The sequence below is a fragment of the Canis aureus genome, chromosome 8 (genome assembly GCF_053574225.1).
Source record: "Canis aureus isolate CA01 chromosome 8, VMU_Caureus_v.1.0, whole genome shotgun sequence".
NCBI lineage: Eukaryota > Metazoa > Chordata > Mammalia > Carnivora > Canidae > Canis > Canis aureus.
In genome coordinates, this window is record NC_135618.1 from 74,735,996 (window position 1) to 74,762,597 (window position 26,602).

Genomic DNA, 26,602 nt, shown 5'->3' on the forward strand with positions numbered 1-26,602 from the left:
TTCTTAACCCCCTCTGTTCAGCAGGTACAACTCTGACCGTGCCCGAAGCCACGGTGCTCAACTAGTGCTGAATCTGTGGCTTCTGTCCTATTCCCATATTTGTGGAGTATCTTGTGGCACTGCTGCTTCTCTATTCTCAGTCTCTTTATGTCTCTGGACCTGAAAGAGTAAGGCAGGAAACATGGCTTTCCAGGTATAAAGAGCAAGGATTTGCAAGGTGCCTGTGGGGTAATCCCAGACAACCTTCTTCATAATTAAAGACTGTTCTTTCATGGGAAATTTTATTTCCCTTCTTCAATTTCATCTGATGTTTCTCAGCCCATCACTCATTCAAATTCTATGCAGAGGTTCTCCTTCTAGCTATAGTACATCCTTGAGAGCAGAAGATATTTCATATAACCTAAACCTTTCATTTCTAGAGATGCAGGTAGGTTCTGTAACATTAATCTCACTTTTATATTTCTTCAGTTTTTAATAACTTAGAAATATGTATATCTAATGCCTTCCTCCCTTGTGCATTTTTGCCCATTTTAATATCTCTCTCAACATCATAAACTATTTTCTTGGCTGTATTATTATAAGAAAATGTTATTGCCTGCTGAAGTTTACTGAAAGCAAAGTGCATCATTGCCTTCATTATTATATCTGCATCCTAATGATTATGTAACATTTTGAGTGCAGTTGATTTATAAGTGAGAATTGATTAATGTGTTAGTTCATTGGGTTTAGCCCCTGAACCTTTTCATGATCCATAACTTTTTCCCCAGTCCTTCCGAAACTTCTAGAAGGAAGAGAAAAGGGATATCAGGGTGAGGAGTAATACCTGATCTGCTGAAGAGTACATCTAGTCATGTGTTTTCATTCCTTCGGTGTAGTGTGGTAAAGGGTTTGTTGAATTAACTGGAGGGTTTGATATATTCTGATATTCTGTGGAGTTTCAATTTCTTCCTATTGTTTTTGCCATGTAGAGTCCACTTATCTTCAGGTATTGGGGGACCTCTTTTTAAGAAAGTTGGGGAAGGTGTTATATTCTAATCTCTAATCCCATTCTTGGGATTTGTGGAATCCTTCTTGGAATTGTGGAATGGAACAGAAACAAGCACCTAGAGTATTTATATGATAAAAACATTTATCTTCAATATGTCATTCATTCTTACTTCCAAGGACCTCTTTTTTAGAAGTTGTATGATTGACTATCTCATAGAGAAGCTAAAAACCAGGAATGGACTCAAACTTAAATATAGCCTGTGTACCACTTTTGCATGAGTAAAGAATCCCTTGGAATGATGGATTTTTGCAGATGGTTTCATCACCACAACAGGGTTTCATTAGAGTTACTGACTAGAAGAGGATTGTTTTTGATTAGTTCCTAGTGAAGGATGGAATATTTAAGTGTAGTAATTCATAGCACAAATAAGAAAGTTATAATAGACATGGTTAGTATAATAATTACATAATGATGGTAGTACCATAAGAAAACATCTAAGCAGTCACCTGAAAATTACTCATTGGCCACAGCTTTAGAGTCTCACTGTCTGCCATTTGGAGCCAGGGACAGCATGTCTCAGATCTACATTCTTGACACTTGCTCAAGAGCAACTAACTCTAGAGAAATTGTTCAACTTTCTGGTATTTGGTTTCAATTTCTTCTTTTGTGAAATGGCAATGATTTTTTCCTGTCCAAACCACTATTTATATTTTTTCTCAGCAGTGCTTATGCGATTGAAATGCTATTACAGGATTTGAATGCCCAGAAATAGTTAACCTGACCTACTTTCACATACCATTTCATAATACTTAGCCTTCTTGATCAAGAAGATAACACAATAAAACCTCTGTTAACAGGAATGAAATGTTGTTATTTTACATTTAGATCATTCTTTAAAAACATTTGTTTCAGTATTATTGAAAATCTTTCTGTAATGTATTCTGTGGGTTTTTGTTTTTGTTCTTGTTTTTTTGCCTTAGAGAGTATGCTCTAGCAAATATAATTGTATCCCTCTCTGATGATGGACTGTCTTGCACAGCCTTGGGGCCATGATGTTTAGAGTCAGTTCTTTTTGCACCAAGAAATGGGTATAAAATGAGACTGTAATGGGAAGTCATGCTGGATTTGCTCTGCTTTCTGCCTATACCTTGCAAGTTGCTGCTGCTCTTCTTCCTTTTCCTCTTCCTCTTCTTCTTCCTCTTCCTCCCCTCCTCCTCCTTCTCTTCCTCCTCCTTCGTCTTCTTCCTTACTCCTTTTCTTCCTTATTCCTTTTCTTCCTTCTTTCTTCTAAAAAGAGAGGCATCCTGAGCAGGGTTTGGGGAGGAAAAGGGCAGAGGGAGAGAGAGAATCCCAAGCAGGCTCCATGCCCAGTGCAGAGTCCAACACAGAGCTTGATCTCAGGACCCTGAGATCGTGACTTGAGCAGAAATCAGTAGTCAGATGCCTAACTGGCTGAGTCACCCAGGTGCCCCACAAATTGCTTTTTAATACGTAAATTGCCTATGTGAATTGCTTTCTCAGTGTTTTACTTTTTCTTCCTTAAAGGAAAATAAAAAGTATGTTAGCCAAACTTATAAAAGTAAGATGTACAGTACTAATGTAAAATATCATTATTCTATCAGTGTCTTCACAGGAGACATAGCATGCTTTGAAGATATGACTTGATTAAATGCTTTGCCTCTAGTTTTTCAAAATTATCAAATGAGGCATTCCCTCTCTCAATAAGTTTCCATTTTTTTGTGTGTAATAATAATCATAATCCTGGCTCACAGTTACTGAGCTTTGTTTGCCAGATACTGTTCTAAGCTTGGTTCAGGTTATAATCCCATTATTCTCCACAACCACTCCATCACAGAGGCACTGTTTTTTTTCCATTTTTCTAATAAGGATACTGTGACTTAGAAGGATTTAAAAAGTTTGGCTAAGGTCGTATGGCTAGTAGCTGGCTGAGCCAGGATTGAACAGCCCAGTAGATGAACCTGTGCTCCTAACTACCATACTGTGATACCTCATGGGTGTGTGCCTCATGGGTGTGTGTGTGCATGCGTGTGTGTGTGTGTGTGTGTGTTGGGGGGAGGGTTGTAGAAGAGGAGATCCAGACCTACTGACTTTTGTAGTGGGCCTTGCATGGTATATGATTTGTACTTTGGTTTATATATCATTCCATTAAGCTCAGAACATTTCTACCAGATAGATTTCATTATCCACATTTTACAAATAAAGAAATCAAGACTCAGAAAAGGTGCCACTTTTAACCAAGATTATGGAGCTAAGGATAATTGAGGGGCAGAGGTTGGAACCTGACAACCCCAATTCAGATGTGGCCGAGGATATCATTAAGAAAATGAACTTTCTCTCCAAGAAAGTAATTTTTGGAATGTAGAAGAAATGTAAGCTTTCTGTATATCACCCTATACCTAGTGAGGATCTGTGTTTTCTTTTGGAGTTGAATCGTTTGTTTTGCATTAGAATCACTCCTCTCTTCCAAGTCGTTGCTTACACACTGTCTCTTCTGCATGCTAATGGTTTGGGGTCATTGGTTGGTCTTCTACAATTAGCATCATTCTTTCCATTTGTTGTTTCTTGAGAGATTAATTTTCCTTTGAGTCTTAGACCCTCCTAATAGTACATCTGTTAGCCCCCTGAAGGTTGAGTGCTTCCGTCATGCCATTAGTCACTCGTACAATATCCTAAGAGCATTTTAGGACAAATGTGAATGGTCGTACCCTTGGATACTAGTTCAAAACCTGGTTGTGACTGAAGGCTGTCTTTATGCCTGCTGGGACAGAGTATTGGTTGTCTCAGTTTCCTTTGCCATTACTTACATCATTTAAGAACTTCCTGGTGCAGTAAAAAGGGATTTTAATGAGACTTGTTTTTCTTCTTTTCCTGTGGCAGTAGGGGAATAGCCAGTTTTCAAATAGCTGCTTATTACTAAAAATACAGAATGGGCTTTTGTCAGGTCCTACAAAATCCTATGAATCTCCATTATTGCATGACAGAGTCTTGTGGGAGTCTTTTGGACCGCTTTGGCATCAGGTGGGCAGCATCTAAGGGCCCACAGTGACTCATGGGGCAGTCTGCATCTCAGTATTGTTTGTGAATGTGTTTTAATGGGCAAGGCCTTCCCACCATCGCATTTTCCTGGCTTGTCTTCTTTTCTTTTTACCTTGGCTCCACCTTTGGCTTAGCTGGATGGCACCAGTTTCACCAGAGTCCTTTAGAATGGAAGCCAATCACATGAGGTCTCCCTGATAGTTTATGGCTTAGAGACCATTGGAACTATTTTCTGGGTGGCTAATGCTTGGTTGTCCCCAGCCAGATCTGTACTAGTAGAGAAAATGCATGGTCTGTAAGTCTGTGTGTATTTCATATTGTCACAGACACATCCTTGAGTCCAAATAAATATGTTTCTACTCTCCTCCTTGATTTTAGTGCTCAGTCACACAGACTCTGAAGAGTAAGTTTCAGTTCTTGCAGACCAAGAAGGGGGTTCAGAAATAAAAGGGAGTTCAGTTCCTGCAGACCAACAAGGGGGAACAGCTGTGGTTATCCAGAGATGTCACAATGTGCTGCTCTGCTCAGACATTTTTAATACCTGCACATTTTAGCTTTCCTGGGCACCTCCAGCAGTATCACCTACGAGCTTGGCAGACTAGAGAAGCTCTCAAACCCATTTATTACTTCCTGTAATAAATGGGCTATTTTTCAGACATATGGGCTACTTTTCAGACATTTTCCAAATATCTCTTGCTTACGTTTTCACAGCTCTGGCAAAGGGGTGAACTGGACCCACATACCCAACTTGAAGAGCAGGATTTCTCCAGGAACAGGAATGTGAGGAAGGCACTTAGCAGGACCGGAGCTCCTGCTTCTGAAAATTGATCTCTAAGCTCAGTATAAATATTCTGATCTAGAGGCAATTATAGGACCCTGACAGCAAACCTTCCCAGCTTGCCACCAGCCTTGGTTAACCTTCACTGTAACTGCTGGGATGGGAGCTTTAGTTGTGCAAGAAGAAGATTGTTTCAGGGTGGTATTTTATCTCCTAGTCCCAGACACTGATCTAGCTTGAATGCTCAACATAATCCTTTTGTGTACCTCCCACAGGCTGCAGTTCTGTAGCGTGGGTAGTGGTCAGAGGAGCTCCAATGCCAGAACAAATGGTAATGCTAGCAGACCAGAGCAGGAGTTGTATCTGCAATGTGCCTCACAAAGGAGACTTTCTTTGCTCCTCCTGGTACATGTGGTAAGCATAGAAATTGTTTATTGTGAAAGTCTTTCAGCCACAGGTCTAAGGCGTAATTGTACCCTCTGGGTAAACCAAAATAAATACCAGGCTAATAAACTTAATATTTCTAAAAATAAGTTATCCTATTGCATCTCTGTAAAAAGAAAAATAGGAGAAATTGCTGTGTGTTCTTCTGCTCTGATGAACTTCCATGCCACCCTGTCCCAGTTCAGCCTTAGAGTGGAAGAAAATACTTCACCGTTTGAAGAAGAATGATAGTACACAATCCAGTCTTTTAGAAGGAGAGGAAGGGAAGTAAGTTTTGGTGCTAATTTTGGAATTTTCTTAAAACACGTACACACAATCTTGTTTTTTCCCCTGTAGGCTGATGATAAATATGTTCCCTATATTCATTCCAAAAGATGTCTTCCATCTAGGGTTCCATTCATTTTTAATGTGGTCACGATCACCTGGTCCTCTTGCTGGCTTTTCCCACCCCTTTCTTTGCCCTTTTGACTGTCCCTTGGTCCCTCCTCATCTCCATTTATCTCACTAGCCCTTGGCTCCTCCTGCCTCCCTGCCCAGTCTGGACAAAGTGTAGGAACTGCAGCCCATGTTCTGTTGGCACTCTAGCTCACATCCTGTCACTGACCCCACTCCCTCCTCACTGTCCTTTCTCAGAGACTTCTCCTCTGTTTTTATCTTACCATCCATGTCCTTAAATATGGGCAGCCCCGAAGACTCTGGTGACTATTCGTGATTATTTTTGCTCTATTTTATTAAATAAAGGTGTGAAAAATAACGTAATGAACACCCATGTACCCGTCACTAAGTTTGAAAGGGTAAAACATTTCCAGTCCAATTGAAGCCCTCATTCATTGTGATTCTGATTACAATCTCCTCTCAATGCCCAGGGGTAATAATCACAGTCCCTAATTTGTTGTTCATATTAAGAGTTTCTTTATACACAGTCCATATTTGTGAATCAGTAATACTATGCAGTATGTTTATATTTTGAAAATTTGCTTGTGCCTATCTATGCACTTAGGTGAATTTAAAAATGGAACATTATGTTTATGAGGTTAATTCATTTGCTCCATTTTGTTCTTCTACTACTTATGATATTCTAGTTTAGGACTATGCCACCATTTATCCTATTTATATACATTTAGATTGTTTTTAAGATTTTGCTGTAATGAACAATGCTGCTCCGAACATTCTTATACATATCTCCTTGCACACATGTTCAGTTGTTCTTTCAGCAAATTGTGTTAAAGTCCCTATGAGTGCTTGACCTGATTGAGGAGAGAAAGTACTAGAGTGAGGGCCTTATTTTCCAGCCTATACCTAGGAGAGGACTCGGGGGATTCTGCTGCAGGAGCCTCTTCCTGTCTCCTTCATGCTCACCGCACCTCTCCTGGTCATCTTTCACACTCCTATTAGTGTTACCTTCTTTTTTTTTTTTTTTTTTTTAAGATTTTATTTATTTATTCATGAGAGACACACAAAGAGAGGCAGAGACATAGGCAAAGGGAGAAGCAGGCTCCTCACAGGGAGGTGATGCAGAACTTGATCCCGGAGCCCCGGGATCATGACCTGAGCCAAAGGCAGATGCTCAACCACTGGGCCACTTAGCATCCTTAGTGTTACCTTCTTAAACAAAGTGTAATCTTCACTGTTAACACCCCAAATGTTCAGTGGCTCCCTGTTGCGCAGTGATGAAACCAATACTCCTCAGCTTCCTGTTCAAGAAACATCCTCACCTAACCCTTTTTGGTCCTTGTACCCATGTACACCTCACCCGTACACCATCCCCTCCCTGTGTCATTCCCCTTCCATGCCCCTCAGCAATGTCTCTGTACCTCTAGTTGTCTTTCCTGTTTTGAACTTTATCCAGGATGGTGACATTCTACACAGTTTTTAAGACCCTAGTGAAGGGATCCCTGGGTGGTGCAGCGGTTTGGCGCCTGCCTTTGGCCCAGGGCGTGATCCTGGAGACCCGGGATCGAATCCCACATCGGGCTTCCGGTGCATGGAGCCTGCTTCTCCCTCTGCCTATGTCTCTGCCTCTCTCTCTTTCTCTCTCAGTGACTATCATAAATAAATAAAAATTAAAAAAAAAAAAGACCCTAGTGAAAATACCTCCTTATCCATGTACCTCGGACACCCTTGTCTGGTCCTAAATTTATATTACGGGTAGCTAGGTATACATTTGCTTAGCTGATTGTGAGCAGGGACCATATGCTAATTGCTTCATACATAGTAGGACCTCATTAATTAAAATAATACTAATAATCACATTGAATTGACTGGACCATTTGGTTCTCAGCCTTGCTGTTAAATCTTTTAATGCTACCACCCCTGGGAGGAGGGAGCAGCAAATGTTTTAATTCTTCAATACATTTTTCAAACATTTCTGTTTCCCAAAAGTGCCTGTAACTTACTAACAAGGCAACCATCCTTAGCAGGACTATTTTCACTTCAAAGTGGGACAGGGTTGAGAAAACTGATTTTAGTAGGAGAGATGGCCACTTGGTAAAAAAAATAAGACCCCTCTTCACAGGATCACCTCAGTGGGATCTAACGAAAGCATATATCAGGCAGCCTCATGGCAGTCTCTTGGTGAGACCCTTTCTGCCTTTTGGGTAGTAGTACAGGTTGATGACCCGTCACTAGCAATGCCCTTCAACTTATCTCCTGCTTCCAGGGAACAAGGCAGATTACAGCCATTGTGAATAAGGGAAGCCTGAGTCCACTGTGTCCACGACTCCATCTTGAATAAAATGGGAGAAATGAGACCAGTGGTTTGATAAATTATATCAAAAATAGTTCCTTCATGCTAATGGAGTGTGAAGAAGCTGATGTACTGGAGATGATCTATAATATTTCATATTTCTCAGAGGAGAAAAATGATAAACTTGATGATGTGTGATTTATTCATGTTTCTCCAGATGAAGAAAAAAATCCTAAAGTCAACTGCCTGTTTCTTACTCCCAGAAGCTGGCTTGTGGATTTTACACTGGGATTGGAGGCTGGACTTGTGTAGAGAAATGCCTAGAGAAACTTTGATTAATCACCAGACCTTTGGCAGTTGGTCAGGAGAGGGTAATTATGCCAGCATTGTTCCTATTTTATCATCACTGTTTTATGGCTCTACACCACCAGGTGACAGATGTGTTAATTATTACGTTTCTTATCCAGGACTTCTCTTCTCATGGCTTTGGCCCTTAGTCCTTCCCTGCAGCTCAGCCCTGGACAGCGGTAACTTCTGCAATCAAAGTACCGCTCCTTGGAAAACATGCTGAGAGGGACATGGTTATCAGCCCTGCTGTGTGCAGACTCTAACCACAGGGGATCTGGTTAATTCCCTTCCCTCTTCCTTCTGCCTATCACCCTTTGGGTCAAGTGCTGCTCAGAGCCAGAAGCTCTACTTGCTTCTTTAATAACTGAAAATGGCACCCCTGGCCTGGGCCGTTTCACTCTAAATAGGCCCCTGGAGGAGGTTAGAAACAGAGGTTCGTCTTAGGCAAAGTGATTTAGTAGGTAAAATTGTCCTTGTTCTTTTTCTTTCTTTTCTTTATATATTTTCCCCTGCTACTCCTTCCCCTATTGGCCAAGACCATAATAGGACTCTCCTTACACATCTCCTACCCACCTTGCCATTTCTTTACTAGATTAATCTGTCCCCTAATCATAGGCCACCTGCCTATGATTGACCTGCCTATTCATTGACCAAGAATACAGTTAATATATTTGGTAATTTTATTTTCGTGATTATGTTATGGATACTAAAGGCTTAAGACTGACCTTTATAAGATAAATGATTTGCATTTTAATAAGACTTTTGGAGACTCCTTATAAAGGCACAGTAGAAGGATACCATTCGTGGATGTGGTAGAGAGAAAAGAAGGCCCTCCAGAGAGTCTGGGGCATGCTTTATAAAGTGACCATTTTCTCCATGTTCTCAGGATCAGCCAAATGTTACATCTCTGAGATTATGGGTGCCCATCTGCCAAGATCCTTTTTCTGGTCTCAAACTATACATTCAATTTTTTTAAATCTGCTATAGTTCCATTTATAGGCACCACATTGGTGGTTTCAGGAAAATAGATTTCATTGTATAAATAGATTTCAGGTTCTTCTAGTGATTTAGAAATCGTATAGACATCTTGGAATATGATTTATAGATAAATAATGGGGTTCAGGACATTTCCCCCAAATACGGTTCCTTGGCATGTTAAATGTTTCAAGCTGGAGGAATTTGAGAGTGGTAGGAGCAAAAAGGACTTCTGACCTTCCCCCAAAGTGTTTATAGAGCCTCATATGAGAGATATGATAAGCACTTCCTGTCACTGAGGGAAAGGAACTTGCTTATCCCTCAAGAAGGAGGGACTCCCAGAACTGACCTTGCTTTGTCTCTACCAGTTTACTGTACTTAGCTCATACCCTTTGTCCTGTCACATATATTCATGGCTTCTTACTCTTCATCCAACCTAGCTTAACCACTTTCTGCAGGCCTTCACTGTGTTCTGAGGGCCCACTTGTCATCTACAACTTACACTGAGATTTGTATGATTTTCTCTTACTAATCTCTTTTTTGATGAGAGCCCCCACTGAGAATTTAGCAGGGCAAAAGGAAAAGATATTTTTCCTCCCTTATAGTTTGTGACAACGAAAAGGGGCAGTGAAAAGGCTGGGACACTCCACTTGCACCAGAGACTACATTTGAGGTCCAAGACAACTGACAAAAAGCCAGGAGAAGGTAAGAAATTCTTACCATATCAGTTTCCTGGATCTCTGGCTGTGGTGTTCCGTTGAGAGAGAAAGGTAAAATTTTTTCTTTGTCCCTTCCTTTCTGAATTCACACAAGCAAGAGAAAAACCTTGTGTAATGAATGCATTTGTATGTTCTTTTCTTATTAATTTGTCTTTTGTTATAAGGGCCCCAGCCAAGAACTTAGAGAATTTGTCTTCTCTACAGCAATCTGTCTGTTGATACCCTTTCCCTGAGAGTTTATGTGGCCCTCTTATGTCTCCTGTCTGATTCAGGTAAGAACCAGCAAGCTGTGACTTGCAGCCCCATCATTTGATGGTTCCCATGAAGTAGAATCAGAATGTTGTGATAGTGTGATCCCATATGACAATTATTAGAGGTTTAGAATGGATTCTAGAGAGAGGTAATTATCAGAACAAATCTGGTCCAAAAAATTCTATCTTCTAAAACTGCCTCTAAAAAAAATAAAAAGTGCCCACATACACATAAACCAGTTTTGTTTGTTTCAACAGAAGGTTCATTCTCTTGGACTCTGGATACCTGGTTTTGAGTATTAGGTTTTATTCTTGTAATTTAACTGCTCTGTGACTTAATTTCCTCATCAGGAAATTGTGGTGGCATTAATGCTAAATAATGAAAGTGTAAGTTATATTTTTGCCTCAAGTGCCGTTTAAGCGATACTGTATTTAATTTACTATTGTAGGAGTAATATTGTAAAAGCATTCAATTTGGTTAATCATTTTCTCTGTTGACTTCTTTGTGGATGTCATCTTCAGCGTTTATTCACAGTCACACAATTCTTAGAACTTTACGTGGTGGATAAAATCCCACAGAACAATATATTAGAGGCAGTATCTGCTGCCTCGCACAGCTTGAGGACCCCCCCCCCCCCTCAGTTTACATGAAATACTCACTAATTAACCATGGAGTATGGGGAGTGTTCCTCTAGCAGTTCCCTAGCCGAAATAGCTTGGGGCCGAAGAAAGCTTCACAAACACACCTATAATCTAGTTATGCCATTTTGTAACAGCTGAATGAACTGAAATTTAAAGAAGGAAATTTAATAGAACATAGAACTCAGTGGGTGTATTTAATGGAGAAATAATCTATTCCAGTTTGACCAGTGAGGGTGAGTAGTCGAGGGAAGTTCAGAAGACTCCGATTTTCTTTAAGAAGCCTGTCATTTTCTTCTGTCACTTCAGCCTACTGGTGATTTATCAGTTCTTCCATCAACAACTTTTCTTTGATTTTTTTTTAAAAAACCTTATTTTTTTTCTTCCTTCCTTCCTTCCTTCCTTCCTTCCTTCCTTCCTTCCTTCCTCCCTCCCTCCCTCCCTCCCTCTTTCTTTCTTTCTTTCTTTCTTTCTTTCTCTCTCTCTCTCTCTTTCTTTCTTTCTTTCTTTCTTTCTTTCTTTCTTTCTTTCTTTCTTTCTTTCTTTCTACAAAGCATATTCAATTCAGTATAGTTATCATGCCTGATCTTAAAAAGAAATCCTGTTGGTTCTATACTTCTTTTTTTAAACAAGAGTAGCCACAGAATATAGAAAGTAATTTCCAAACTGGCTCCAGAGGAGGCAAGTGCCACAGCTGGAGGGAAAGCCTGTGCAGGAGGTAGAGAAGGCTTTCTGGACTGTCTGCCGTCGAGAATGAGAATTTCTTCTTCTGACTCTCCATTTCTTCTGGACGTGAGGTGTCCTGTCTTTTCCCTTCTGGCTAGCCAGAGACAAAATTTTACCTATTTTAAGGTTTGAGGCTTTTCCAACCTTCTAATTTTTGGTCCAAAAGCTGTCTGATACCAAAGAAGAGAAAAAATTCCCTTGTATTGATCTGGTGGCTACAGACAGGGTGCCCTCTGGTATGTTTGTCTTCCAGAAGTTAGAGGTATGCATCTGAGGAAACCAAACCCAGGGAGGATCCTTTTCTTACAATATTGAATTTCTTTGTTGTGACTGAGCTGGATGCGTAAACAGATTTGGGGGGATGCTTCCATTATTTCAAGGCTATATTTTGAAATAATCTATATTTCCTCCAGAACTGTTCATCTTAATTATAGTTCATACATGAAAGTGAGATTCATGTGGCTGCTACCAAATGTGACTATTAGGTGCTTTTGAAATAGTTAACTGTGTGCTATCTTTCACTACAGTTATTTATGTATCTGTCTCTTCCATTAGATTTTAAATTTCTTGAAATTTTATATCCTCCTTGTTTAGCACAGGGTGGCACAAAGTAGGCCCTTCATAAATTGATAATCACTAACTTATGTGTGGGCATTCATTTCAACACTGTTGACACTTTCTTATCCAGGGACAGCAAATAATTTAAGGTATAAAAGTCAAAAGTTTGGATTTGGGCCCAGATGATATTAAGCTACTTTTTCTGACAGTTATTCATAATAAAATCAAGCCCCTTGGAAGTCTTTTCTGGTGTGTAAGGCCACTTGTCTTACTCTTTGTGATGGCAGGAGGACATGCATCAGGTTATCTAAAGATTGAATGGATTATTGAATTTGTGGCTTGCAAAGAAAGAAGAGCTAAAGCAGCCATTTAGGGTTGAAGATCAGTCAGGAAGACATTTCATTCTACTTTCGGAGGTGATATTAGGATGAGCTTTTCAGAAGCATTCGTAAGCTAAAGTCAAGCCTATGTAGTATAGACCTTCACATCTTTCCATATGTAGAATCAAAGAATCACAAAAGCTGATTCATACCTGATAGGAGTTTCACATTATTCTTGGAATAGGTCATCACTAGTGGCATAGGGGAACTGAGCCCCTGCTGCCCAGCAGGAACAGCATGAGAGTGGGCATCTAGACCTAGAATTTGTTGAGGAAAAAATATTGTACTAAGTATTAAAATTTTACATGAAAGCAATAGATAAATGTTTTAGAAAATGCAGATTTCCATAAGAAATACTGCCCATCCTGAAGGAGGAGATATTTTGGTATGGATTGGGCACACCTATCAGGTTTTAATAAGCTCTCTTTTCTGCATAGGATGAAGAGCTTTTTACTCTTGTAGAATTGTTTTCGTGTGCTAGTAGAGTGTTGGTTGTTATTATAGTTTGTCTTTTTGCCTGTATTTGTTGCTTACTGCCATTTCTGAACCAAGACATAAGCTGTGCAGCTACTGCAAAGACAGATAATAATATAATGATAATATATTATAATATGATATAATAATAATAATAATATAATATATTATATTATAAATAATATAATATATAATAATAATGATAATATAATATAATTCTAATACTCATACCACACTTAAAATGTATAATTTTAATAACTTTATTTAACCCTTAGAGTAATTCTGTGAGGTAGGTACTTTTATTATCCCTGTTTTCCAGATAAGGAAACTGAGACAGTAGAGGTTAAATAACTTGCCCAAAGTCTTGCAGCTAGTAAGTGGTAGAGTCAGGATTTAAACTCAAGTATTCTGGCTCTGTAAACACTAATCTATATACTGCTTTTGCAAATCTTATTTCAGCTTGACAATGAATTTAATAGATTAGTAGGAGATCAGTAGGAAAGCCATTCCAAAGAGTTTAAAAAGTTACATGGACTTGAGAATATAACTAGTGACAGTGACGAGTTTCCACTCCATTTTATCTGTAATGTTCTACTCTCAACATGATAGTCACATATGCAAGTATTTGTGTGGTGTTTAGGGGCAGTTTATATTTTCAGAATAGCTGTGATTTTAAGTTTAAAAATAGTGTTTGTGGGATGCCTGGGTGGCTCAGTGGTTGGGCGTCTGCCTTTGGCTGGGGTCGTGATCCAGGGGTCCTGGGATCAAGTCCCGCATCGGATTCCCTCAGGGAATCTGCTTCTCCCTCTGCCTATGTCTCTGCCCCTCTCATGAATAAGTAAATTAAAAAATATATATAGTTTTTGTATCATCTATAGTGGTATTTAGGATAACTTTAAGGAAACATTAATCATTTTACACTTGATCTAAAACACATACACACACATACATATATATGATATCATACCAGACATATGTAAAGAAACTAAGATAATTACCTATTAAAAATAGTTTATTGTGGCTTTTTTTTTTTTTTAAGAGGTGAGGTGCAGAGGGAGAGAGAATGTCTTAAGCAGGCTCCATGCTGGGTGTGGGGCCTTGAGGTGGGGCTTGATCTCACCACCCTGAGATCATGACCTGAGCTGAAGCAAGGATTGGATGCTTAATCAACTGAGCCATGCAGGTGCCCTCATTTATCTTGGCTTCTGATTACGATATTTACATGAAATTTTTTTTTTCCCTTAAGACTTATCTTTTGGGTGCACATAGACTGGATTCTGCTTAAATATCCATTTGGCCAAGTCTTTCCTTTGTGATTAAGAGGCCATCTTGTGAAAAATGAGACTACAGTAAAGCAGTCATTCCAGCCTTGATTTTCCATGAGGGAAGCTTTGTCACCACTACCTATTTCTGACATTAAAATTATCTGCATTTATTAAAGTTTATGGATTCTTAGGCTGCATATATTTCCAAGCAGTATTCTGTTGATACCAGACATCTAAGAATCAGCATGTGCAATAATGAGAGGAAGAAGAAAATAGATCATCAGACTTGCTCAACTGGCCTTGTTTTGAAATCACATCAAAAAAGAAAGCTGCTCGTCCTTGTGCCACGTTAACTCGAAGATATCTTTATAATATTAATGGGCATTGTGCTGTTGGCCCACCATTACTCCTGCCAGAATGACTTTCTTGTTTATCTAGTAAAGGGAAGGGTCTAAGCTTTGAGCATGTAATAATTCACTTGATAAAATCCAGGTTTTTGAAAAACAAGTCATATTAAAAAATAACCCAGAATTAGTTAACAGGTGATAAATGTTTCATTTACTTCCGTATCCCATCACATTCATTAGTAATGGTGATGCACTGACAATTATCAAATGCTGTTATGTGCCAGGCACTTGCTAAGTGCTTCTAAATGGAGAGGAGTAAAACATGCGCACCTTTGTTTTATTGAGAGTAGGATTTTATGATTCCACAACTGCTGCCTGAGTAAGAGCCAGGCTTGAAAGGCCAAGTATTTTATAGGAAGTCTTTGAGGAGGAAGAGGAGGACAAGTGCTCTGTGAGGGGCCCAGAGGCTACAAAGAGTGACAGTACTCTGAGATCAGGGAGAAGATAAGTTGTGACACCATCTTCCTGGGAGAGGGGAAGGGGTTAGATTCGTGGAAAGAGGTCTAGGAAGACATATGCTAAGGAGCAAAAGGGAAGGAAAGTTCCATCTGGAGAGTGGAAGTTGAGTTAGCTATGAGCCCATCTGAAATCAGCTGCCCATCAGGTATGAGCTTGAGAACAAAACTGTAGTATTGGTGACTGTACCATGAGTCTGGAGGATGTTGAAGGCTTCTTTAGAATTTTCTGAAGAACTTTGTACGAGGAGGATCCTCAGCATACTCTACGTATGAACTGTGCATTCTGTTGCTAGGGAATTCCACCATTTGGACATAAATGGAAGTTCTTTTTCCTCTATAAACTAGTTGTCTAAAAGTTCAGAGAGATATTTCTCTTTATCTGTAAAAAAGGAAATGTGCCCATAGGAAATTTTGAATAAGCCAGAAATTTCCAAGAAACATTTAAGAATTGTAGCGAGAACTGCCAGGATTGCTCAGTATCCATGATTACCCAGAGCAACTGATGAAAGAAGGACCATGAGCTGTATGTACCAGAGATGATATCAGTGACTCAAAAGGAGAACTGCTTGCATAGGCCCACACCTCATTTCTCAGGAGAGAGTGCCTATAAATGACCCTACCAGTTCTAATTAGATGATAATTAAAGCAAAATCATGTGAGTCAAAAACTGAAGAGGGACATCCTATGGCCAAGACTGGATAAATAAGAGTTTGAGAAAGAGGACAGGAAATCTCAGCAGAAAACTGGGATTGTAGTTTTTTGCTATGTAAACCAGATTCCCAACTAGGGTGCTGAATTTTGACTAGGAAATGTTTGATTGCCAATTTCCTTAAGAAGGAGAGGTTCTTACGCACATAAGGTTTGAAGCCAGATTAATTCCTGTGATACCATTTGGGGGATAATCAAGATATCTTTGTGGATGGCTATTTTGTGTGCCTGGGTCTCAATTTCTGTATTTGTAAGATGGGTACAAACATAGCTGTGACATATTAAATGAGATAATGTATGCAGTGTTCTTGGCACTTAACAGTTGCCGGCCTCTCTCTTGAGCCCCTCAGAATTTCTTTTTGTTCATTTCTTGGTATTGAGGGAGAGAGAAGAGTTCTGACCTATAGATAACCTGAGATATCAGCTTTATTTTTTGAAAATGCTGATCACCTAGACACACTGAGTTTGCTGGTATCCATTTGTTGGCCGTCTGGTGAAACCACCTTCTGTAGAGCAGTGTGTGTCAGCATGAAGGGGTTATTTGTGATCACAAGGTTGATTGTGATTTGAGGAGGATCATGTTAAGAATGAATAATAGCTGGATTGCTCATGATGCTTCATCTTAGAATGTTTACATTATGAGATCTAGATCACTTCTGATCCCAAGAGGCTACAGGGCCAAATGTTTGTTATGCATCTAATAAATATCACAGTAAGAAGGAGTATTGCTTTTCCAGCCTGGCACCTTTTTCCTGCTATCATTTCCCTTTGCACATTCTACCATACCTGAGGTTTTAGCCAAAGATACAGTAATAAGTGTTGATTAGTATTTAATGAAATTAAAACCTTTGCTAGTAAAGCCTTGTAGAATTTCTTTTGCCGAGGTGGACATTTGAATAGAATGAGAAATACTGTCCATTAAGGAGAAAAGGGGTACGTTTGTTTTCTTTTAAATATGATCATTAGTATTAAAACTTTTTCCTGCCAGTTGGCATGTTGCTCTCCTAGCAGCTGTTTTAAATTCCTTAATTGTCTATTGCTACTCGGTGATCATTTCACAAATTTCTTCACTGGTGCATAGTTTTTGCTGAACCAAATTCTGACAGTGGGGGTGTCAATCTCATAGGCTGGGCTGAGCTGAGTTCTAGTTACCCTTTTCCAGTACTGAGATAAGCTCTCATTAGACAGTGTATTGTCATGGAGCGCTAGTTCCCTAGGTCTCATTGGAGGTGATTACTGGGGAAATGGGAATCTGCAGAAGCTTTGGGTTGCCAGTTGTGTTACTTTTCTTTTTACGGATGTTGCTTGAATTCTGTTTAACCCAATATAGCTTTTTTAATGCTTACAAAGGAAAAGGAGTTTACTCAAGGACTTACAAGGTGCACACTCTTATGTTATCTCACTGCTTGTAATTTAGCTCAGAGTGAAGAAATTAAGCATTTTCACCATAGTATTTTCATTCTTGTATCGTTAGCCATTTCACACTTTGTTCTGTGTATATTTTCTGTTGAAATACTGTAAAACGTGTCTGTAAGGTGATATATACCCTTGAGATTAGATGATCTGTTCTTTCCAGAAACATCAACACAGCATATTTTTCAGGCATTAGGTTTAACTATAGTATGTTGAAGCCTTATTCAATTGGATATCAGATATTGTGCTTTTTGTTAGTATGGTGATATGTCACATTATATATGATGGTTCCATAATGTGATCCACTGCTTTCCTAGTGATGTGAAAGCTGGTAACACAAGCCCAAATTTTTGTTTATATATCAAATTAACACCTTTCATATCTTATTTCATAGTCATGCATTGCAGGAACATGCATTATAAAGTGTAGGGTGGCTTATTTTGTCATTTTTTTTTCTTGATTCATAGTACAGTCAGAAGGTAATTACCAGGTTTATTTAGATTCTCATGCTGCATATGTTCTTGTCTCCAAAATAAATAATACAAGATAATTTGTAACCATTTTAATTGTCTTAGTTTAACTGTAAATAGGCAGTGGTTTTTTTTCCATATAACAACAGACAAAGAAAGTGGTAATTGGGTTTACACGTCTAGATTGTATTTTTCTAAAGTTTATTTATTTATTTTGGAGTGATCTCTATACCCATCGTGAGGCTCAAACTCATGACCCTGAGATCAAGAGTTGCATGCTCTTCCAACTGAGCCAGCCAGGCGCCCCTTACACACCCAGATTTTAAAACATTTGCCCTTAACTGTATGCTTTTCTGCAAGTCATTTAACTTTAACTGTACTCTCACTATAAAAGTGAGCCTGGTAATCCCTTCTTCAGTAATGTTGAGAAGATTAAACGAAGTCACAGTGACAGTGCCCTTTCACAGAGTTTATAGCAGGTACTAAAAAAAATCCTGTGTTCCTTCCTTTCTTTCTGTTAGGAAGAGTGTCTCTTTTATTGATTAGACTTTTGCCATCAAAGGGAAAAAGATCCCTGTCTCTTACAAAATTTCTTAGGGAATGCATAAATTCAGTGTGGGCCTTCTAATTCTGACAAATAGAATATTGATTTCGAGTTCATTGCTGTAACTTGCCAAATGAAATGAAAGGTTTATGCTACTCCTTTCAAGTCACTTCTGATATATCTTGAGCAAACAAAGTCTGTATTTAATAGAAGTTTGCTAATTAGGAAAAGTTTTCAATTAGCAATAATCATGCTTTGGGTAAACCTCATTGGCTACAATACTGCCACTGCGCAGACCTAAAGTTTGCTAATTGGAAAGTGTTACTAACTCAACACAGATGTAGAAAATGAGAGTCTGAGAGGAGGCCATGGAACTCAACGAGAGAGTGGGATAGAACCTGCCACTTTGTTTTGCCTGCTAGGATGAACTTGACTGTACAAGGCCGTAGTGCTAATTACCTTTAGCATGTTTAAGTTCTCACTTCTCACTTGTCAGTGTAGAGACAGGAAAATCCTTATTGGTCTGTACATGTCACACTGCAGCAAGCTGAAAGCTGAAGGCATAAACTCTCAAGGCACTACTTCCAGAGACTGCTGATGTTCCAAATGGAATGTGGGGGATGGAATTCTAATTTCAGGAGCAAAATGACACAGAGGGGGGTGGGGGTGTTAAAGGAAGGCTCCTTGTATTCATTATTGTCTTCTGTGTCAGTGTGAGAGTTTGGCCTACAGGCATAAAAGCAAGCATGACTTGAACCCTAGCAAAACTACCATTAGATAGATTTTAGCGGCAATCTGAGAAAGTCAATATGTGCTCAGGAGAGGAAGAAAGCCAAATGATGAGAATGCCATCAACCCAGTAGGATTCATTTAGTGTGTAGTCGTAGATGGCATCCTTTGTCTTCCCTTTGGACCAGGCCTGACTATATCTAGACCTGCTGATGTAATGCCAAATCTGTTATCTTTAAAGTCTGATAGCAACCTGCTTTGACAGAAACCTACAGAATCCTGAGCCCTTCGTGGTTTCTTGATGTGATCTAAAAACGTGTTCACATCACATCAGACATAATGAGGGAAAAGAACTGCTTTTGAAGACACTAATGAACAATGATCATATAAGTCAGTGAAGTAGAAAATGCAAACAGGTGCAGACAGTTGTATGTCTTGAACAACATGAAGACTAATAGAACTAACACTTAGTGAGTCCTTACTCTATGCCAGGCACAGTGCTAACACTTAATTTTATTATTATTTTTAGATTTTATTTATTCATGAGAGACATAGAGAGAAGCAAAGACATAGGCACACAGGCTCCCTGCAAGGAACCCGATGTGGGACTCCATCCCCGACCCCTGGATTACTCCCTTCGCCAAAGGCAGATGCTCAACCACTGAGCCACCCTGGCGTCCTGTGCTGATACTTTATATGCAGCATTGTCTTTCAACCACACCACTGTGGATACTAAATTGTATCCTCATTTTATGATGTAAATTTTGAGGCTCAGCAAGGTAAATGACTTGCTCAAGGTCACATAGCTCATAAACAACAGAACTGAGATCCCAGGGCCAGCCATCTGATTTCAGAGCCTGAATGAAGAGCCTTTAGAGAGATCACTGATTTTTGCAATAAGACAAACCATTGGGCAGAAGAGTCGGAAAAATGTTAATCCCTGTAGAGGGCACTATTCAGGTTAAACTCACCCAAAATAATTTTCTAACATGATAAAGCAGGCCTATGGTAGCCACTGACTGTTTCAGATATGTTTGCCTCTGGAGAAGAAAGTGCACTGATTCATGTAACCCTACTGTCAGGGTTATTTAAATCTCAGATCCAACCTAGAATTCACTTAAATAATCTTTCATTATTTTCCTGTGTACTCTTATGATTTCTTTCTTGCCTGAGAAGAATAATGTTCAGCATAATTAATTCAATTAATTCTAGGCTTCCTCATCTCTGCATTTAGTATCCAAAGTACTTTCTTCTCTTTGGTCCCTGTTTTACCAAAATCTGTCATTTTGCTTATAAAATAATAACAACTGTTGAACCTGGAAACCCCCAGTGTAAGTTTGTAACTTGCCCAGATATAAACAGAATAAATAGCTTGACCAGAAGACCACCCCCACTGGTTTTTCTACAACCCCTTTGGGCACTTTTTGGAATAAACATGACCCCTATGCTTGTCCAGGAAATACCACAGTTAGCATGGTCACCTACCTTCTGGGCAAGGGCCACAAAGAGGGAGGGGACTTTATTGAGGGACTGTCAGAATGCTTTCTAGAGTTTGTTAATACATGTTTGCTATCTCTTCCACCCCAGGCCCATCAGGGATGTTAACCTTGAAGATAATAGTAACTGTCGTCAGTAGGAAAATCCAGCTCTGTTTTGACCCAAAAGGTAATTTAGGATGGCTTATGGAACCCGAAGCTAAACGTCAAATGTAATTAAATGTTACTGCTGTGTCTTGCTTTAAGAAGAGAGCTGCTGAGTTCTAGCACAGTGTAAGAGATATTCGACTTAACCATTTTGATTCTTTTCCACATTACATAAGAGGCCTTATCTCTGGCAGCACAGAAATTTTCCCTGAGGGACAAGGAGGTGTCACATTTCAGGAAATTGCTATAGTATTTCTTCAGCCTGATTTTGGACCTAGGTTTCTGATTGGTTTTCTTGAAATCTTCACCTGAGTATGACCCTGGAAGATGGTAGGAATGCTATCTTCAAGTATGTGTAACATTTTTAAAGAAATTAGTCTTGAAAAAAGCAAGTAGACTCTTTTTCAAAAATCCTTCCCCCAAATGCTTATATATTTGAATGGGAAAATCTCAGTAAGACACTGTTACTAATGTAAGTGCTAATTATTAAGAAAAACATAAATGATATCTCTCCATGAGGAGATAAAGTGAGGCCTTTTAAAAAAAAAGATGTTATTTATTTATTTGAGAGACAGCAGAGCAAGCGAGAGAGCATGAGCAGGGGAGAGAGGGAGAAGCAGACTCTCCACTGAGCAGGAAGCCCTATGCAGGGTGCAGGGCTTGATCCCAGGACCCTGAGATCATGACGTGAGCCAGAGGGCAGACCCTTAACCGACAGAGCCACCCAGGTGCCCCTAAAGTGAGGCCTTTTGATACAGTGATGCCTACATCTGGAAATCAGACTCATTTTCAAGACATAAATCCAAGTCAGAATAGGAATGACTCTTTTAATATTAACACTAAATCTACTCTTGAATGGTAGAAGAAAGAAGGGGAGAATTTTGAAATTTTTGACCTCAAGGAACATATATCCCAAAGACCTTATAAGTTTCAGGAAAGCTACATTTTCCTCTTCCTTCCTTATTTTGTCTCTCAGTCCTAAAATATTCTCTGGGCAATCAATTTTAGAGATCTTTCAAAGAAAGCAAAACTTGACTTGTCTGCCTGTTAACTACTGCAAAAGTGTGTAGATTCCTGCTGTTCAGTGTAACTACTAACAGTAATAAGGAAACACCTATTATTGTCATTATCTGGAAAAAAGAAGCTCCTAGATTGGATTAAGTGAGGTTGTTGTGCTCTAAAGAAACGCAGCATTAGGCAGTAATGAAGGTGCAGTAGCAGAAATGAAGGCACTCTTTCATCAGAGTGATTCTCCCCCACCCTTTCCTTTTCTGTCGGAAGAGGATGTGGAGTGAGAGAAGAGCTTGATCTGTTTGGGGAGAAAGTATCACAGCCTATTAGTTAGAAGAGATGAAATTGAGACAGCTTCGGGGACTCCATTAAGTGTGTGGTGTTTAGGCGGACTGTATCCCTAGGTAAGGAGTGCTGTTGAGGAGGAGAATGCACAATGAAATAATTGGGCTGGGGAAATCAACTGGGCTTTTGTGGCCTCTTATCTCCTTGTAGGGGTGGGGGAGGGAGACACACCCCGCCCACAATGCCTTTCTCCTAGCATAAAAGCCATACTGAATAAACTAGAGGGGAATTTCTTGCTGAGTACATGAACTGTCAGTGTATTTTGAATAATAAAAACAATGGGTATAATTAAATTTCATCTGGCACGGGAAGGATTCAGAGCATGTCACCTCAGAACCATCTCGCACTATGCTATTCTCCAGGCATCTGGATATCCGGTTGCTGCAGCTGATGGAGAATAATTCAGATTTGATCAGTAATGACAGCATCTGTAGGGACATGTATTAATACATTGATGTGTCTGGAATTAGGTTCTTAAATAAAACATCATCCTCATGTATTTATTTTCATTTTAAAGGAATAAATTGAAATCAGCAAATAGAAGATGACTGCCTTTTCCTATCAAGACACTCAGGCAAAATTTTTTTGGACATTAGTTAAGGGTAAGCTCTGTAGTTCAGGTACTGTTAATGTTCACCTGACTGCATATCTTTTGAGATCAGAAAAGGTACAGTGATAGCAAGTCCAAAGCTCAGATAATCATTATTGTACTCTTGGGGAAAAGATTTAAGAAACCATCTTTTTTTACATTCAGTATATATAATGATAGTTACGGCTAATATCCAGAATAAATTGACATGATGGCTAATTAAATACTCTTCCATGTGCTAGATACTTTGTGTACATATGCACAGTTGGTTCTATTAGAAAAAAATCCTGCTTATCTCCACTTCTGCTACCTGTTAGCTATTAGCTCTTGAGTAACAAATAAGCTTCTTTCAGCATTAGTTTTCTCAGAAAAAGGAGGGAACTAGACAAAATAAATTCTCTCTACTCCAGGCTCATGCACGCAAGCACACATGCATGCCTGGGCATCCCTCACCCACACACATGCATTCTATTTCTGAGTATATGTACAATGCTACCTGTTTGACACATATACGCAGATGTCCATACACATATGCAGAACATTCTTAAATAACACCAATTATGGGATGCCAAGGTGGTTCAGTGGTTGAACATCTGCCTTTGGCTCAGGTTGTGATCCCAGGGGTAATGGGATCGAGTTTGCATCGGGACTCCCTGCAGGGAGCCTGCGTCTCCCTCTGCCTGTGTCTCTGCCTCTCTCTGTGTGTCTTTCATGAATAAATAAGTAAAATCTTAAAAATAAATAAATAAAAATAACACCAATTACTTTTCCTCTTTTAAGTTTTCATTTTTTTAAAACAATTTATCCTATTTGATGCTAGATGGTGACACCCAGACCCCAAGGAAGAATATATTGTGATTTGTACAAAGAGAAATGTTTTATCCTTGGTTCATATTTTCAGAATTACAAATGTATATTTTTTGATATCTTTAAGAAAAAATTATGTGCAGTATTTTACACCATAGGTCTCACTTCTGTACTCCCACATTGTTAGCATCAGTTTGCTTGCTTCAGTGTTTTTGGTGGAACTGCAGGGGTAGAGAAACATGGTCTATTCCCTCCAGGAGCTCATTTTCCTTAGAATTCCATGAAAAAAAAAATGGATGAAGTGATAGAACCAGTTTTGGTCATAATAACAATCCATTTTTCTGTTATTAACCATTAGCCGAGAGAGAAAGAGATAAAGAACTGTCTGTTTATGTTTGTGCATGTGTTTCCTAAAAAGTAATAGGGTGCTCTGTGGCTCAATAAGTGGCACTATATAGCAGAATAGATTTGTAGATAATTAAGTAAAGCTAAATTTAAAGGTTTTAGTCCTGTTAGGATTCCTGTTGGTTAATTGTTTTCCCCATTGCAATGCATACTCTTGAAAGGCAGAAGCCTTCTATTTATCACTTTATCCCCAGGGCCTATCGTAAGTACCTGGTAACTAATAAATGTTGAACTGATGTATGAGATTTCCTTATCTAAGAGATTAAATATTATCCTCCTGGTCTAAGGGAATGAGAGATCCACATATATACCGTAGTAATTGTGTCTCCATATTCTGCCTATGAGTTCAGTTATTTTAGATACTCTAAACTTACAGAAATCAAGACTAATACTTTATTTTTTTTAAGACTAATACTTTAAAATTTTAATTTTGTCTATAGCAAATAAAGTAGATTATTTCAGTTTGGTGGCTGTGCCTGTCACCTGGTTTCACTGAAAAATTCAAAGTTAGGTAACCTGATAAATATCAGCATTATTTTGTGCTTTTTCTTTTTCCTGTCACACAGATAAAGTCTTTTTTTAATCACATCAGATAAAATCTTTTTTCATCACTTCACTGATTTCCTTTGTAACATTAATCATGTTTATGATCGGTTGTTTTTGTAATGATACAGTGTGTGTTGTCTCCACTAGTCTGTAAGCTCTAGGAGGTCAGGTACCACGTCAGTGTAGTATGCACTAGAATGCCCTGGTCTGGTCTAGTGTGGGCCTAATGCATAGCAGAGACTCAATGAATATTTGATGAACATTGACAGAATGAATCAAAACATTATGTAAGCAGCACATCCCAGCTTTTCAGTGTTTAGATGCCTATAATCATCATCTAGTGGTAAAATCAGGTAATTTCTGGTGAGCACCTTTTGGGTGCCAGGTGGGAGGGAAAGAGATGCATAAGTTATCATTCATTCCTCTCAACGGCTTATGATTTGGTAGGTGAGACAGGTATATACAAGAATGAATATACCCTTGAACCAAGGTCACTTTGATACGTATTTTTCTAACTCATAAGATTTTGAGTCAGGATCATCAAAGTAACATCTTTGAAGCTTTGTAAATTGTAGAAGGTAAATCAGAGGTGTGATACAGAGAGAGACATTGGAGAGCATAGTAGCAAAGTTGCTGGGTAAACTCAGCAACAAACCACAATTACAACCACTGCTCCTTGCATTCATTCAGCACTTAAGTGATAAGCACTATTCTAATCACCCTGCATACATTATCTCATTTGGTTCTCTTAATAATCCCATGAAGTGTAGTTACTATTTTTATCAGTATTTGATAATTTAGGAAACTGAGGGTCTTATCTGAGTCATTTACCTAAGGTCACACAGCTAATAAGTGATTAGGATTTGAACTTTGACCTTTGACCAATGTTCTTGATTGCTACAGAGAGGTATGGAAATAATAGAATAAGGGGAAAAGTAAGGAAAGATAATTCCTGCTAACTATATCAGGAAGGACTTCCTGGAAGAGGTAAGCCTTAAAGAATAATTCATACCTTGAATTGAATGTGTGCTAGAGTCATAGAATTTTAAACTATTAGTTTCCAAACAATAAACTCTAAAAGCCATCTGTTCCAGGCTCCTAATTTGCAGAGGAGAAAACTGGTATTTCTGAGGATAAGTGACTTACTATAGGACATATGGCTAATTAATTGGCATTAGAGCTAGTCTCCTAACTCCTCTGTCCATGTTATTCCCCCCCGCCATCATGCATTTTAGCTCATATTCACTCTGGTTTTTCATGACCACATTTAATATGATTTACTAAAATATTTTGCATCTTGGAGATGGAGACTTTTAGCAAGTGTGTATGTATATGTATGATGATTAGTCAAGCCAGGAAAAGGTCAGCGCAGGCATGGAAGAGATAAATATTAGAGACATGGAGATACGGAGATACGTGAATATCTATCCATCTATATTTTTTCTAGTATTTTATTATCATTTTATCGTTGCCTCTGTTTTCTTTCATAAGTGTAGACAACTGGGAATTGAGAGAAAGGATATGAATGAAACCCTAATAAGAAAAAACTGGTTTAAAATCCTAAAGTCTATGACCACTGCCCACCATGATTTCTCAGCTTCCTAAGTAACCCAGGATATTCCTAGCTTCCACTAATGCTTAGTAGCCAGTGACCTACCTGATTGTCACAATAAGATGACACAATGTATGTAAAGATAACTATATGACAGAAATATAGGATGCTGGCAGGCTTGTCTGATTTCCAGGCCTAAACTGTTCCTCACCTCAAATGTAGTACCATCGTCTGGTATCCATGTTGCTCAGTCTGTTTCATTAGCCAAGTGATTGTGCCAGATTTATGCACTATGGAATAGTCAGTTTGGGACTGGGGTAAATACTCATTGCTCTGAGTGCTCCCTGTCAATCTTCTTCTTACATGGCATTCTGTAGTTGGGGATTGAGGTAGGTGTTTCCATGTATTTTTTCCCTTTGTTTCTCTCCATGATTTAAACCGTAAAACAAAATCTTGTCAGTATAGTCTGAGTCAGCAGATATTTACATCACTTGGGTGTAGGCTTTTTATAGACCAGCGGAAGATTACAGTAATTAGCCTATGCATTTCCTCATTAAAATGTCATTAGCGAAGGCTTTGTTCTTTTAAGATCTTCCAAATAAGGTTTATTGCATTGCATTCTATCATTAATAGTTTACTAGGAGCCAGATGTCTTATATAGGTATGTAGTAGCAAAGATTGCTTTGG

At 38.9% G+C, this 26,602-nt stretch overlaps 1 protein-coding gene and 1 non-coding gene across 13 annotated transcripts in view; one reads left to right on the forward strand and one right to left on the reverse strand.

Annotated features, from left to right (window-relative positions):
- Positions 1 to 26,602, forward strand: part of AUTS2 (activator of transcription and developmental regulator AUTS2) — a 1,127,680-nt gene that overhangs the window by 568,393 nt on the left and 532,685 nt on the right. The gene's annotated exons all lie outside the window — the stretch shown is intronic.
- On the reverse strand, positions 18,447 to 18,587 carry LOC144319858 (U4 spliceosomal RNA). Its single transcript, XR_013385556.1, has one exon. It is a non-coding gene; the product is annotated as a U4 spliceosomal RNA (small nuclear RNA).